The sequence below is a fragment of the Balaenoptera physalus genome (genome assembly GCF_965194825.1).
Source record: "Balaenoptera physalus genome assembly, chromosome: 13".
NCBI lineage: Eukaryota > Metazoa > Chordata > Mammalia > Artiodactyla > Balaenopteridae > Balaenoptera > Balaenoptera physalus.
Window position 1 is genome coordinate 48413472 of NC_138892.1, and position 17642 is coordinate 48431113.

General features: G+C 37.6%; 1 protein-coding gene and 1 pseudogene across 13 annotated transcripts in view; one reads left to right on the top strand and one right to left on the bottom strand.

Moving 5' to 3' along the window:
- The window catches only part of FRS2 (fibroblast growth factor receptor substrate 2), a 117408-nt gene that overhangs the window by 85055 nt on the left and 14711 nt on the right, over positions 1-17642 (bottom strand). For 9 of the 12 annotated variants that reach the window (XM_082422802.1, XM_082422805.1, XM_082422800.1 and 6 more), the window contains exon 2: positions 1476-1569. The exons of the other annotated variants lie outside the window; for them this stretch is intronic. The gene's annotated coding sequence lies outside the window, so the exon portion shown is untranslated. The remainder of the gene's footprint in view (positions 1-1475; positions 1570-17642) is intronic. 12 annotated transcript variants of the gene reach the window in all.
- On the top strand, positions 416-15852 carry LOC309641971 (E3 ubiquitin-protein ligase MARCHF6 pseudogene; annotated as a pseudogene). The gene has a single exon. The product of its transcript is annotated as an E3 ubiquitin-protein ligase MARCHF6 pseudogene (transcript).

A 17642-nucleotide genomic window follows, 5' to 3' on the forward strand; every position in this document is an offset into this window, starting at 1 on the left:
TGAGAGAAAGGGAAATATGTATAAATGTTTGCAGGCGGCACAGAGATTAAGATGACTAATCCTCATTTTTCTTAGAAGGAAAGTGAGTAGCTACTGTCTTAAAATGAAAAGTCAACAAAAAGCAGAACTGACTTAGAAAAATAAAGACACATCAGAACAGCTGAAGGAATTGAAATTGACTGCCCCTAAAGGCTGGGAATTGGACATAAGAAGAGATGGTGCCCTGCTATTTTTATAAGCCTTGAAAATTATTTGATTTTTAAAACTACATATGTACAAATATCACTTTAATTTTAAAATAAATTAAAATGTACAGAGGCAAAACAGAAAATTGTCAAAATGTTAAAACGATTTGAAATTGTCTAGACTGAGTATACGCCTTTTTTTTTCAAACTATTGTTTTAGCTTTCTGTAATTCTTAGGATTTTTCAGTAGTATTGAGGTCAACGTGCTACTTGCTGCTCTGCCCTTCAGTGCTGTTAGGCATCAACAAAATGAGGCTCCAGCGGGAGGAAATGGTGCTGAAAATGTTGCCCCCGACCAGCATGCTAACCCACCAGCCAAGAACGCACTGGTGCCGGAAAACCCTGATGCCCAGGATGACCAGGTGGAAGAAGAGGAAGAGGAGAACAAGGAGGAACACAGGCGGGGAAAATGCAGCTGATGTCACATGAACTGCAATGCTTTAGAACGGGATGCAGCTACAAAGAGTTTACATGGGGAAGAATGCTAGGACTTGATGGATGACTAGTGTTTCCAGAACATGTCATCTGGGTGGTGTCTTTATACACACTGTTCTTTCTTGGTTTTGCATTTTGCCCTGACCACACTGGTCATTTCTCCCTTGTTCATTTGGGATTTGAAGAACACCTCCAAGCATCTCATTTTGAAGGCCTAATCACAACCATAGTAGGGTATGTACTTTTAGCAATAACACTGATAATTTATCATGGCTTGGCAACTCTTGTTAAATTTCATAGGTCTCTTCACTAGCTGGGAGTTTGCTATATTGTTGTTAAAGGCCTCTTTGTTAGTGGTGGTAGAAATAAGTGTTCCCTCTCATTTGTGGCTGGTGACTGGATATCTGTTCCCTGGAAATGTCTGATGCTACTCTGAAAGATCATGTTTCTGCATTAACTAGTAGGAATGGTGTCTGTTTTCTACTTTGCCTCCTTCATTCTGTTGCTGAGACAGATACTTCAACCTGGTGTATTTTGGTTTCTAAGGAATCTGAATGATCCAGATTTTTAAAAATCCAGTACAAGAAATGATTCACTTGATTATTTATAAGCATCTCCCAAGATTTATTTTGTCAGTGATTCTCTTTGGCTCCATTGTGCTCCTGGTGCTTTGTCTACCTATTCGTATAACTAAGAGTCTGCTGCCTACTTTTCTTCCATACAGCGTCATGCTCTGCAGTGATGCTCCAGTGAGTGAACTGTCCCTTGAGCTGCTTCTGCTTCAGGTTATCTTACCAGTGTTACTTGAACAGGGATACACGCAGCAGTGGCTGAAGGAGCTTGTGTGAGCAGGGACTGTTACTGCTGGAAACTTGCTGGATCTTCATTCCTATTTGGTGGAAGACCAGGAAGAAAATGAGAACAGTGCAAACCAACCAGTGAACAATAACCAGCCTGTTTGAAATAATAACGCTATTCCTGTGGTGGGGGAAGGTGTGTATGCAGCCCACCAAGCCATACTTCAGCAGGGAGGGCCTGCTGGCTTTCAGCCTTACCGTCGGCCTTTAATTTTTCCACTCAGGATATTTTTGTTGATTTTCTTCACGTGCAAGAACCTTACTGATGGCCACCCTCATCTGCCTTACTCTAGCAGTATTTGCCAGCCGTCAGTTAATGTCATTTTGGACGGGGACTGCCAAAATCCACGAGCTCTACACAGCTGTTTATGGTTTCTACGTTTGCTGGCTAACCATAAAGGCAGTGACGGTGCTGGCGACATGGATGCCACAGGGATGCAGAGTGATCTTCAGAAGGTTAAAGGGTAGTCCCGCAGGATAATGAAGACTTCGATAGTTGCAGTGCTGCTGGCTGGAGTCGTCCTGCTTCTTCTGGGGCTCCTGTTTGAGCTGGTTATTGTTGCTCCCCCGAGGGTTCCCTTGGATCAAAGTCCTCTTTTTTTCCCATCACAGGACTGGGCACCTGGAATCCTGCATGTGAGAATCTGCAGCTATATAACACTGATGGATCCTCAGTGGTGGTTTAAAACTGTAATTGAGCAGGTTTAGGCAGATGGCATCCGGAACCCTGACCTTCACTATATCATTCGGAAACTGGCAGCGCCAGTGATCTCTGTGCTCTTGCTTTCCTAATGTGTACCTTACATCATCACATCCGGCATCATTCCTTTACGAGGTGTTAACTGCGGAAATGCAAAACTTGGTCCACTGGTGGGTTTTTCCACTTTTACTAATAGTCATGGTATTGATGGGAATCTTGTCCCTCCAGGTCTGCCAGTTTAAGTGCCTTTATGAACATATTAAAAAAGACAAGTACCCTGTGGGCCAACGCCTCGTGAACTATGAATGGAAATCTGGCAAACAAAGCACGTCTCCGCCACCTCCACATTCATCCCAAGAATAAAGTGGTTGTATCAACTACCTTGACCTTCCCCTTGCCTTTATGTGTCTTTTGTGGACTTCTCTCCTCAGAGGTTTTCCCCAGTGATCTCTCAGTATTGTCTTTAAGTTAAACGTATTTGACTTGCGTTCTCAGCATTCAGAGAGCAGCATTGCAAGGCTCTGCTGCCCTTCCTGCATCTTCTGACATCACTGCTGTCTGAGGTCTGTATACGTGTAAATAGAAGCTTCTGGATACCCTAAAACCTTGGGTTAAACAGAATGTGCAGTGTACATCTTTAAACAAAACGTATATTAATTTATTAAATCTAGTTGTCACTTTAAAAAAAAAAAACACCTTTCTTATAGCACAATTCATGAACTCATACAGTATGCAATTCACTGGAGAAATACTTTGGGCATGTAGCAATTCTAAAGCCTAACTGTTTAAAACCACTCTATAAACACAGTATTTTATTTATTCCTTTCCCCCTAAGAATATATATTTGGATATATTTATATAAAGGCTTATATTATTTGTAACTCTTGGATCAAATCCAAATTTTGACATTTCAAATGACTAACATTTGTAAGCCCCAGTGATGGTAGAGCTGAACTTAAATAAAGTCTGAGTGTCAAATGATACAAATGGACAAACTGAAAGGCTACTCATGGAAAAATATATAAAAGTACTAAACATGCAAAAGAAAACAGGAAACAATCTTATCTGCAAGAACTGTACCACTTGCAACTTTTTAGTGTATGTGCTGCCAAAGAAGCACAACTTGCAACTTTTTAAAAGTCACATTCTTGTGGGCACAAATTCACCAACTAAATATAATCTAATTAACATACTTCTTCTACACAGTCGCAACCAAGAACTTCATTCCAGAAAAAGAAAATACTTCAAAGCACAAGATTAAAACCATGAGCAACTACATCAGAATCTACTGAATTTTTTTAAAAATTAATAAAGTTCTTTTCATATAAAAACTATGAGTCTTGGTTTGCTTTTCCAGCAGTACTAATGGCCTATGCTGACCTACAACATATAGTTGTTCAATTTCACGTTATCAACTACATAACAAATTTACAAATACTTCAATAACTATCACAAAGGTTTAAGAGCATTAAAATCATGTGTTATACTGTTTATACTGCACACTCATATAATCAAACAAGAAATAGAATCAGAGATAGAGCAACCAAAGAAAACCTCAAGTTTTCGTCACTGAGTGCCCACATGTCAGAGAACATGACGGAGAAATTCCTATGCGACAAGACTCCTGCACTCAAAGAGTTTGAGATTTAGCAGTGCACGAGGAGAGGTAAGAAGTGTGTGTGGTGGGGTTGCCAAGACCAAGACATGAAAACAATCCATGAACAATATAAAAAACTAAATGACTAAGTACTAAACTACAAAATATAAAGGGTAAATTTAGAGAAGAGGAAGATAACAGTTGCCTTGAGAGAGGAAGAAGACATTGAACTGGGTCTCAAAGAAGTAGAGAAACATTTGAAGAAATAAAGGAGAAAGATCAATGTCTCTGTCTCTCTCTTGTTCTCTCTCTCAATTTTGCTGTATACTTAAACTACATAGGGACATAAACTACATAAGGACAGCTGAGACTTTCTGATTCCCAGTCCTATAATCTATGCATTACTATACTACACACTATTTTATGTATTAAGTATTTTACACTGGACTTCATTATCAACCTCAATTTCCTAAAACCAAAAACATTAGGATGCTATAAAAAAAGATGTCCATCTTAAAGTATGCTATAATACACAAAGGCCAAATGGGTCTCAGTTAAGACCACAAAACTTTTACAGCCAGAACCATGGCTTTCCCACTAATCTGAGATATGTTACTATTCTAGGACTATTCCTTTAGCCAACAGGCCATTCTGCCCAAGCAACAAACTTCAGAGCTAAAGTCACGGTTCCAAGGAATTCATATATAGAACTTCTTCATTGTTTTATCTAAATTATTTTGATTGTATGCTGATAGCTACCTAAATAGAGACGGAAAATCAAAGAAAAATAATATATCTAAATGAAACACTATAAAATAAACACAGTCATGGAATGCACAAGTCATTATGCCATACAGTTATTAGTCACAAACTTATTATAAGCTTTCTCAGGAATTATAATATTACTTTTTACACCTAACCTAAAATTTTCCTTCTCTAAATTGGTAAGATCCTATTAGTTTTTATACATCTACAAACGGTATCTATGTTCACTAGTGTACCCCAATCTAAATTAATATTCATCACAAATTGAAAAACACTCATTGGTCCAGCACCTGAGAGTCATGGTTCCTTACATCCTCTCTCACTTCCTTCTCTTTTCCCACACCCAAAGACAGAAGACTCTAATGCTCTCCCACTACACTCCCACCCAAAACCCCTGAGCAGTAGCCAGGCGCTCCCTCCCCCTTCCATGAGGATCCACTACTTAATTTATCCAGTATACAGAAGGGTGTAACCAAGTTTTCTTTCAATATTTTTACCTGTGTTTTCATGTGTGACCGAGAGGAGGAGGGAAAAGGAGTTCTAAATGGAGGCACAAAAGAGCCGAAAACAACCTTCAGCCCTCTAAGGCAGCTGTGGCGCAGTACAAAAGCAATGTACCTGAAGTGGAGGATCAGGGTCTTAAGCCCAGCTCTGCCATTTAACCATTTCTTAGTTGAATGACCTCTTTCACTAAGCAGTTCAGCCTGCCATGTCCAGCTCAGTAGAGTCTTAGATAATATCCATGCTCTTAAACCACTCCACTAAGCAGACATGTATTTGTAGATGGATCACTATTTCTACTTACCTTTGGATATGTTATGTGACCTTTAGCACACATCTTCGATTATGCCTTAGATTAACATTTAATTATACAAGCCTATCACCAAGGAAATAATTGTAGTGGATATCAAGAGCAAAACAGAAATTGGGATCAGTGTTTTATCAATAATATTCAGAAAATCAATAATGAATAGTAACAATCACTAAAGTACTTTATTAGCCATTCAGGAATCTATTATTTTTAATTCTCTGAAAATGTATCAGTTCATACACACACAGAACATTGACTTTTATGTATTATTAGTTTGTTTCAATGATTATAGATCACACTAGTTAAATATTTGACCAACAAAATTGTACACTCTAATAGTCAAGGGTTAGACACTAATTAACTTCAGTTACATTTCACTGGTAACTGTATAAAAGCCTATACAAATTTCTGTAACTTACCAAAAATTAACTCATACAATGTTTTATTGCTTCCACCACAAAGTTTTACCTAGTAGCTGAATACAGTATTAACATTTATTAAGCAATCTCCTTAAACATATTTAGTAGTTAACAGTATTAATATCTTATTAAAATTATTTCCACTGAAGAATACATATCAGTACTTTCCCAACTTATCAGCATAATTGTATTTGCAGTACTATTCTAAATTACTGGATAAACTAGAAGGAAGACTAAAAGTTAATTATAATTTTTTGAAATATCTGGGATCAAACCAAATGCTACAGAACCCAAGTAAAACAACAAAATCAAATATATTCTTTGGGGATATGGGACAAAAAACAGACTTCTGGAAGTCTTATTAACATTAAGACAATAAACTAAATTTTGAAACAATTCCTAGAAATGTTAATGCTATAAGTGACTCTTCTCCATGAAGAGAAACTTATGCAAAATAAGCATGTCTTAAAGGCCAACTCAACAGTGCTAGAGTGAAAATAAGAGACATCTGAAGATAACTTTACTGTCTCATAATTTTTTTTAAAGCACTAGGAGAAAATTTAAGGTTAAAGTAAAAGCATTAATCAAAGTAAATATGAAGATAAAAATAAGAGAAGAAAAACTAATGCTACACTTCTGGAACAGAAGGGGGAGGAGGATTCTAAGTAACCAAAGATGAAGATAACAGGAAAAAAAAAAAAAAAGATAAGTAACTCATGTGCAAAAACACTTTTGGAATCTGCATTGAAAATTAATCATACAGAGTAATTAATATAAAATATGAGGTCCCATCTACCATACTAAAGCATGAAGAGTTTATATCACATTTTTCCACGCACACTCAACGAAGACTTTTCCTCCACTGTAAATTCACAAAAGGTTTTTGTTGGTGCAATTTACTATGCCTATTCTCAGCCCTAGGATATTTTTGTACCCAATCTCAAATTGGAAATGGGATACTATCTGTCCTCAAAATATAGAGTTATTGGCAGAAACATAGCTCCATGTCTAATAACTTTTATGCTCCACTACAAGTTTTTTAAGTGGTATTCTTGTTTAGATGTAACTAAGACTACCTGTATATTTTAAAATATAAATAAAAACTTATGGGATACATTGCTCATTGACTGATATAATGCATCTGAGCCACCATTACCCATCTCCCTCCTAGTACTGAAAAGGAAAATGTAGAGACACTGCTCCACCACTTGGCTACTTCCTGCTAGCTACTTCTGCCCAAACTCCTCTTAGGAGCCCAAAGGGAAATCTATTACCACTGCTGCAGAAGCTCACCATCTGTGGCCACTGATAAATGTATTAAGGAGGACTGACACAACAGAGGCAACTGCAATACTTACTGTCAGCTATACAATGAGGACTGTCGGCAATAGGCAGAATTCAAAGACCCAAGATCCCTGCTCCCTGGTGTATTACCCTGCATAATTCTTGGGACTGCGAATACGATGGGATTTCACTCCCATGATTAGGTTAACTTTAAGAAAGTTGACTTATGATGGGGAATTATCCAAGTGGGCCTGAACTAACCACATAAAAAAACCCTTTAAATTTGGGTCTAGAAATAAGAGACAATTTTTAATGGCTCTCTATTGCCTATAATACTGGGTTGGCCAAAAAGTTCCTAACCTTGCACCAAAAAACCTGAACGAACTTTCTGGCCAAGCCAATAGCAAGAGCTGCCTACTCTACCAGCTTTTTAAGGACTTCTGTAATCTAGCCCCAATCTTACCAATATAAAAAGAAAAGATGGGCTTCCCAGGTGGCACAGTGGTTAAGAATCCGCCTGCCAATGCAGGGGACACGGGTTCAAGCCCTGGTCTGGGAAGATCCCACATGCCACGGAGCCACTAAGCCCATGTGCCACAACTACTGAGCCTGAGCTCTAGAGCCCGCACACCACATCTACTGAGCCCGCGTGCCACAACTACTGAAGCCCATGCACCCAGAGCCCGTGCTCCGCAACAAGAGAAGCCACCGCAATGAGAAGCCCGCGCACCACAACGAAGAGTAGCCCCCACTCGCCGCAACTAGAGAGAGCCCGTGCGCAGCAAGGAAGACCCAACGCAGACAAAAAAAAACAGGAAAGAAAAAAATAGTATTATCATGGGTCAAATAGTCATGCTTAACAGAAAGTTAAATATAAGTTAAAACTAACTACTTAAGACTCCAAATCTAGATACTATTAATAATTCTGTTAGGCACTATTGCTCAGTTCTCCTAAAATTCAAGTTTTTATTACATCCTTCATTTTTGAAAGACTCCATTCTAGAGAACTACACAAACTACCAAGATTGTGTTTAGCATGCAAGCTACAGTCCAGTTAATCAAAAGGTATTAATGGATGTATCCATACAACAAGAATATACTTATACTGAAGCAGAGGCATGAGAAAATAATTAACATGATTTCTAACAGTATAAAATCAATATCAGCAGGTAAGTGCTAGACCACCAGGACCAAATTAATTAGACTGAGTATATTCAATGTACAATTTTTGCTGTAAGTTTTCATTTGTTTGAAGCAACTAGTTTCTTTGTTCTGTAACATATCACCTAAAGATTCTAAGCTCTGTACTACTTAGAAGGTATTTACTTAGCACCTATGAATGCCATTTCTTATTAGTCACTTTTGCCCAAGAGCATATATTCTGGGATGAGAGAGACAAATTAGGCAAAAAGCCCCTGCTAATCACTGCTCTTCACCTCCCAAGGAACATCTAAATGCCATTTAGTCCTCATGTCCTTACCAGAGAATACTGAATGAAAACCTAGAATCAATAGGCTGGTGTGGGAGAACTTTCTCAAATGTTGTGAGGATTAAATGCTGAGTCAGCACTTAAAAGATCCTGAGAGTGAGTGATTCCTTAAATTTTGTGCTCCAGATGCCTCCTTTCTTTACCCTACTTCTGGCCCGGAGTTCAGCCAGGAATACTGCTGAACATCCTATAGTGCATAGGACAGTCCCCCACAACAAAGAATAACCTGGCCCAAAATGTCAATAGTGCTAAAGTTAAGAAACCTGGGTATAAAAAGGAAGAACACTAAGTTAGAATCCCACCTTTACAACTTATTATCTAAATGACCTTCAACAAATTATGTGACTTCTCTAAGTTTCCTCATGTATAAAATGGATAGCATGCTCATGTTGAAGGATTTAGGAGGATAAATTGATATAGAAACCTTTAGACACTTTACAAATGTTAGTTTCCATTCTTCAGAGTGAGTACAAAAATCTTCTCGGGCTTCCCTGGTGGCGCAGTGGTTGAGAATCTGCCTGCTAATGCAGGGGACACGGGTTCGAGCCCTGGTCTGGGAAGATCCCACATGCCGCGGAGCAACTGGGCCCATGAGCCACAATTACTGAGTCTGCACGTCTGGAGCCTGGCCTCCGCAACAAGAGAGGCCACGATAGTGAGAGGCCCACGCACCGCGATGAAGAGTGGCCCCCGCTTGCCGCAACTAGAGAAAGCCCTCGCACAGAAACGAAGACCCAACACAGCCAAAAATAAAAATATAAAAATAAATAAATAAATAAAAGATTACTTTAAAAAATAAATAAATAAATAAAAATACTTTAAAAAAAAAATCTTCTCTATCAGAGGTAGAGCTGTGGACCTCTCAAAGACAACTTCAAACTATGAATGACGCATGGTACTCTGATTTATTTTCTGAATCTCCTATCAAAGTCTAAGCAACCTGAAGGCAGAGTTCTTATTGGACTTGGTATCCTCAGCCTCTACAACAAAGGAAGCACTGAGTTGTAGAGGCTGAGGATACCATCTGTTAAATGGCCAAATGAGCAAATAAGCTCTAAGTATCTACCCACCATAACAAAGCAGTCATCGCATTGCACAGTACAGAATACCCAAAGAATGTAAGAAAACATAACTCTTGTCCTGGAGAAATTTTAAAATAGTAAGAGATATCTAACAACAAAACAAAATATGTAGAGAGATTTAACACACAGTAGGCACTCAAAAAAATCTCATGGGTAAAATTCACATGAATAGCTGAGGTCACAAATGAATATTAGTGGGATGCACAAAAAAAGTTAGAATTAAATAGATTTAATCAGGGAAAGTCCTATTTTTAATTAGTATAATCCTTCAGAGTACATGCTGCTAATATCTTCCAAAGGCAATGAAACAGTACACTTAAAGAACAAACATCAAAATGTCAAGTGCTATCATTTGTCATTTTAGCAGTACTCAGCTAAATTTCGTAATTCAGATGATGGTAGCATATTTTAACAGGTTCAAAGGCCATTTTAAGCAATTTTTAAAAACACATTAGATTTTAATGGAAGCTTATCAAATTCCTGACATCCACAATCCATCTTAATTATTTTAAATGGTCTGAGACAGAATAAGACCAAAAAGGCTGATGCTCAAATGTCTGAAATACACTGCTGAAAAGGCTGAGCTCAAGCATACCAAAAGTGTGTTAGAAGCAACTTTTTAAATGCACTAATGTAACAATTATTTTTAAACCAACAATTTTAGAAAAATAGCAGTTCCTATCTAAAGCTTATATAAATATAAGACACTGGGTTTGCAAGTGTCAGCAGAGTTTTAAGATCCCTTTCTAAAGCAATAGTCTCCTTCTGTTTTGCTTGGTATCTTAATTTGCCTTTAGTTTCAAAACTAAGTTTGCTAACACTGTTCCTCTCAAAACCTCAGGAATTCCATTACTAGTTTTAAGCTAAATTAAAGGAAAATAGACCCATTCAACCCATGGCACAAAGTATGCACAAAGTGTTTGTTGATGCTCATAAATAGACTGAGAAATTTAGACATGTCTTAAGGACAACAGCTGTATAGTCAACTCTGGTTTGCCCCACCATGGAACTGAATAGAAAGAGAATTATTGCTACCACTTCAAGTGAGACCAGCACAGATACCTTTAAACCAACTGAGATATAATAGAACATTCTCTTTAAATCAGAGCCTTTGTGTATGTTTTCACTTTAGGGAAAAATGGTTAGAATACTCTAAAAAAAATACACATGGAGCCAAGATGTTACGAGCCTCTCCCCCAAAAACAATGCTTAAAATGCCCTCAACACTGCCCACCCACTTGCCTCCAAAAAAAAAAAAGAAAGAAAAGAACAAGCTATAAATACTTGACATACAGATGGTTCTTTGTCTTACCACTAGAAATCTTCTTTTCCATTCTGTATCCCTATTCTCAGACTCTATAAACCTTCCTGACAAGTACAGGTATTTTCACTTTCATCCCTCTCCATCACCTCTGTCAAATCATAATTCATCTCAACTCACCTGAATCCCAGGTATCAGGATCCTGTGAATGGGACTAGTAAAAGAGGAAAGTAATGATACTTGAAAGAAAGGGAAAGAAAATCCCATCTTTCCCATTTCCTGGCTCCCTCCCTTATCCTGCCCCAGCACTGCAGAGTAGCAACAAACGGAAGGAATAAAAGCACCTTACGCTCATTCTATTGCTATTTCTCCTTCTTTTACCCCTAACTCATTCACTGCTCCCCAAGCGTCACCCTGTCTAACCCCTACTCTCCTGTCCCAGGTAATGGAAGTCACAAACAAGGGCCTAGATTTTGGGTAGACCCAGTTCCCTAAGAGAGGAATGCAACAAGATGAATGAATTTCCACCAGTCTTATAAAGGATGATTCAAATATATTGTGATATAATGAGTTACAACATTTTTTATTGCCTGACCTAGTAATAAGCTAAATATCATTTTTATGACTTATTGGAAAAACAGGCTCCTAATCCCAAATTCCTTTTTTAAAATTCCCCATTTCCCCCACCCCAAGCCTCTAGCCACAATCTTTTTTAAAACAATTCATTAAAAAAAAAAAATTCATTTACAAGATAGAGGCTACCTATATAAAAGAGTCAAATTACAGTGACTGCTAGTGATTAAAACAATAGATTTTTGACAAAGTAAACAAGTGAATGCCAGTAGCTTGTGCAACATGAGTGAACCGTGCTTACAACCACATAACTAATAAAAGGACAGAAAATAAATCTGGTTATAAACAGCATATTACCAACCAGTGATCACACTTTTGCAAAGAATATATTATAAAACCAATATTCTAACTTTAGAAATGAATATACCATGAAGAATAATTTGGTAATACCTATTAAAATGTTTAATGCATATATCTATTGGCACAGAGATTCCACTTCTAAAATTCAAAGTACTGATATATTTACACAGGTGTGATGTATGTATACAATACTCACTGCTGCTTTATAAAAGGAAAAGATTAAAAAAAAAGCTACATATCAACCGAAAACGGAATGTACACTATATTCAATACAATGAATACTATGTAACCAATAAAAAGAGTGGATATGGTAGTAAATGTAGGAAGAAACTTGCTACAAACAGCAGTTGCCTCAGGGGAGGGGACCTAGTAGACAGGGAGATGGGAAATGAGACTTGTTTTCACAATATACCCTTTTGCACCTTTGAATTTTAAATCATGTACACATACTACCCTTTTATTAAAAATGAGTAAGCTAAAAATTTGTTAAAGAATTTAGACAATTCTCTCCAATCCTCTGATGCATAAACAGTTCTACTTTCCTCATCTGTAGGCAATGTTAATCAGGACTGAGAATCTGGGCTACTAGAGGTTACCAATAACCAATATACAGGGTAGAGGGCTCATTTCCTCTTTAGTAAGAAGAGGTACAACTATGGCAACTCTGCCTCAATCAAAACAAAGTATAATAGGGGAAGAAAGAGGTGAAGAATTTATCTTACCCAAAGCAACCTTTATTACAGAAATAAAATTGGATGCAGTATAATTTTGTCAGCACTCTGAAAACCGTGCTTCGCCAAAAGGAAAAAAAAAAACTATCTGGCTGGAATTTCTGGTTAGGGTCTAGATCTCAAATGGGTACGTGCACCAGAAATATTTTGTAAAGAACCTAAGAAGGGCCAAAATCATTCAAATCCAAAAGGCTAAAAAACAAGGGGAAGGGGGAGGACAAAGTCAAGGGCAATGTTTCAAATGTCAAAAGAACATTTAAGATATTTTTCTATCAGAATTTTTCTCTTTATCTCTTAAATTCCAAGTAAGATTGAACGTAGCAGTCCCTCAGTAATTAAAACTCAAGCAACTGAAAGAAACAATTCAAACTCTTTTTTAAGCTTATTTTTAAATGTTACTTTTTCATATGATTTTTGGTTTTGCTGCTAAAGAGAACAATTAATATAACAGCAGCTAATACTAATCTGGTTCCCTCTTCCTCTGATTCAAATCCAATTATAAAACCAGGAAAATAGGGGAAAAAAATCTTGATGGGCGGGGGGGGGACATAACATGGTAACATTTAGGAAGAAGATCATATTTATTTTTTGTGGAAAAAAATACCATTTTTGGGGTCTCTTGTTAACAACACTATGACATTTATGACTTAGCCATCTAATCACACAGCTATATCACTATGTATAATTTAAATTTTACAGACTTAATGACTTGTTTAAAAAATGTAGCTCAAAGGTGTGTTGTCATAACCGATTACAGTATTCTGAAGGCTAGAATATATCTCAGTAAGTGAAAGGTGCTAGCTGGCATATCAAAAAAAAATTAGTATATTCCTTTGCCAGATTCACCTGGACTAATGTCAAAAAAGAAAAAGAAATAAAAATCACGAAATAAAGTTACACTTAAGAAAGCAGGAGGGCTTCCCTGGTGGCACAGTGCTTAAGAATCCGCCTGCCAATACAGGGGACACAGGTTGGAGCCCTAGTCCAGGAAGATCCCACCCACGGAGCAACTAAGCCCAGGTGCCACAACTACTGAGCCTGCACTCTACAGCCCATGAGCCACAACTACTGAAGTCCCAACGCCTAGAGCCTATGCTCGACAAGAGAAGCCACCTCAATGAGAAGCCCGCGCACTGCAACGAACAGTAGTCCCCGCTCGGCGCAACTAGAGGAAGCCCACGCGCAGCAACAAAGACCCAACTCAGCCAAAAATAAATAAATAAATTTATTTTTAAAAAAAAACTAGGAGGAAAAAGTGCCTTAGAATTAATATGTGGAGTTCATATATCTTGACATTTACAAAGGGAAAGGAGAAGAATGTTATCAACTGATAAGTTTCTTTTTTATTCTATTTTATTTTATATTTACTAGTAAACAATTTACTATGGCTCAAGAGTGTCCGAGGTACTTGATAAACTTAACTAAAGAGTAATACTAATCATAATATTAATTATAATCATACCAAAGTTACGGATTAACAACCACACAAATGAACATTTAAATTCATATCAATGGGTTTCAATCCTGAGTCGAGTACCACCTAAGGTAGAACTGAGAGTTCTTTAAGCTATTTTCAAGATTTAAATAGCCTAAAAGCCTCACATACTGTCTGAAATATAACTTTTTACACTAACTATATACATATCCGTTTCTTTAGATCCTAATGGCTCAACTGATGCTTCATGAAATAACAAGTAATGGACAGATAAAGATTGATCACATTCCAAACTAAGAAGGAAATTTAACAGAAGGAAGAACAAAGTTTATGTCTGTTCCCCACTCCATTTTTCCCCTTTACATTCTTTTATTTCACAATTACCTTAGGAGTTACAACACTGCAAGATCTTAGTCTTGTTCTCACATATACATAGCCAATATAAAATAAAAACAAATGATTGTAAGCCTAATTTTCACCTTGGGATGCACCCTCATTCTTTACATAGTTAGTACAAAAGAAACACTAAGGAGGAAAATGAAAGAAGGGCCCAAGATGTGGGATAACTGCAAAAACACAACCCCAAACATACCTGAAGACCACTCGAGAGTACTTAATGACTGGGTAAATAAGATGACCTAAAAGGCATCTAGCACCTGCACAGGAGGCAAAAGGACATGCTATATTTGAGCCTTATACAGATCTAGATACAAATCCAGTAAGCCCCCTACATATGAACCTTCAAGCTGCAAATGTTCAAAGATATGAACATGCGTTCACACGTCCAATCACGTAAGTTAGTTCATGTATCTGGCGTACACTGTCATGTGCGTACATTGTCACATACGTGCATCCTCTACAAGTGGTTGTGCTTTTGTGTACTTTACTGTACAGAGTACAGTAGTACAGTATCTTTATTTCAAGCCCAGGATGTGAGTGAAATTGCAGCTTACCCTGTCTCCTATTGCTGAGGATCCTTCAGCTCTACCATCTCCCTCCTCATCTCCCTCTCCAGTCAGTAATTCTTTTTTACCTGTTCACTCGATGCCAGCCCCTGTATACCAGCTGTTGTACTGTACTACTGTACTTTTCAAGGTAGTGTACTGTAAGATTAAAAATGTTTTCTTTATTTTTTGTTTGTTTTTTATGTATTAATTTGGAAAGAGTATTATAAACCTATTACAGTACAGTAAGTCCCCTACATACGAACAAGTTCTGTTCCGAGAGCACGTTCCTAAGTCCAATTTGTTCGTAAGTCCTAGGGCTCCATCATTTATTACCTGCCTGACCTTGGGAATCTTACTTAACTCTGAAGCCTCAGTGCTCTCCTCTATAAAACAGAAATGAGAATAATAATTCAATAGAAACTCATCTAACAGGACCTCTACTTTATCAACTTAGAGAAATAAAGAGCTTAAATTCCTCCATAAATCACTTCCTGATGTCCATCATAGGCTGACCACTTGCACCTGGTAGTCCTCTAAGTCAACCACTTTCTTACTGTGTCCTCACTCTTCTACTCTCACTAAATGAGCTGGAGGCTTAACAAGAGCCAGCTGTTTGTTCCCAAACCCATGTATGCCAACTGCACTTGTTATTGTAATTATGTAATTTAAGATTATGTAAACTGATGAATTATGAGCGTGAAAGGGGTTGTTTCTCTGAAAATTATGTTGAAAAGTTCAAAAAGATTCAAAGGCTACTTATTTTTTGGAAGTTATTATAGAGTTATATGTATGTAAAACAGCTTTAAGAGAATAGCGGAAAAAGCATAAAACTGTAGAAGGATTTTATTTAATACATTAAAAGTGCCTTTAGGGCTTCCCTGGTGGCGCAGTGGTTGAGAATCTGCCTGCCAATGCAGGGGACACGGGTTCGAGCCCTGGTCTGGGAAGATCCCACATGCCGCGAAGCAACTGGGCCCGTGAGCCACAACTACTGAGCCTGAGCGTCTGGAGCCTGTGCTCCGCAACAAGAGAGGCCGCGATAGTGAGAGGCCCGCGCACTGCGATGAAGAGTGGCCCCCACTCGCCGCAACTGAAGAAAGCCCTCACACAGAAACGAAGACCCAACACAGCCAAAAATAGAAATAATAAATAAATAATAAATTAAAAAATTAAAAACAAACAAACAAAAAAAGTGCCTTTAAATTCTCTGTTCTAAAACATATGCATACCAGGGGCGGGGGGGGTGGTGGGAAGGGGGAATGAATTGGGAGATTGGGATTGACATATATACATAATTGATACTATGTATAAAATAGATAACTAATGAGAATCTACTGTATAGCACAGGGAACTCTACTCAATGCTCTATGGTGATCTAAATGGGAAGGAAATCCAAAAAAGGGGGGATATATGTATACGTATAGCTGATTCACTATGCTGTACAGTATAAACTAACACAATATTGTAAAGCAACTATACTCCAATAAAAAAAAACTAAAAAAATAAAATAAAATAAATTCTCTGTTCTATCTTAGACAGCGATACTTAATAGATAAATGCCTCATGGGTGTGGCTTATGCTAAAAAGACAACTCAGAACTCTAATGAAAAGACCCATCCATAAAGAAAAGCCCTGAGCCTATAGGGGGGAAAAATGGTGAAGGAATGTATATTCGAGATAAAATTAAAAATATATATCATTTTTTATGATTCCCTGCTAACCAACTTTTCCAACTTTCTACTTACTCAACATCACATATGAGATCTTCACATGTAGCTACCTCAAAAATTTACAGGAATATTATGACGGCTAAATAAAATTAAGCACAGTGCTGGCACTTAATGACATTCAATTTAAAACTTCTGTTTTACTTTAAGGGTTTTATTAGTACCCTGATGGTATGACTACTACTCTAAGAATATAGTAATGCTTTCTTCCAAAACAGAAAAGTAAAAGGTGCACAATTTCCTTGTTATTCTGTTATTTTTATATTTGGGTACACTATACATACTCCATACATGATTAACCATATAACTCTGTGGTGGCCATCAAAAAAGCGAAGACGTCCAATACTACTGAGACTGCGGGCTCCCAGGGTTACACTGTAAGGATAACATTACAGTAATGCAGGTAATGTACTAACATATCAGAGTGACCTGGCACCTAAAGTTGACAAGAAAGTAGGAAAAGTCAATGAGATGCTGGTGTGGTGCCAGTGGAGGGAGCAGCAGCTCTCTGAAGAGGGAACAAACAGAGGAAAAGGTCAAGGATCCAGACTGAGGAGAGTAACTAGGAGGTGATAATGGCAGAAACCCGAGAGGAAGCAAAGCAGAAACTGGTAATCATTCTGTAGGTAACAAACCTATAAACTGAAGAGGTTACAGGCAAGGTAAAGAGAAGGATGTGGTGATTCAACTTCCTGCTCAGAACCGCTGAACACTGGCACAGATATTAAAATGCTTTTCCAAATTACTTAAAAGCAAAATCACCTTTTTAAAAGTTCATGTCATTTTGACATTACAAGCAATTTTACTCTTCATGGAAAAACTGTTACATACAGAAATGCACTCTAAAATTAGAACAATGAAGTACCTTTTCACCTTACTAAGTTAAGGGGGGAAAAGTAACACTAATATCCAATCCAACAAAGA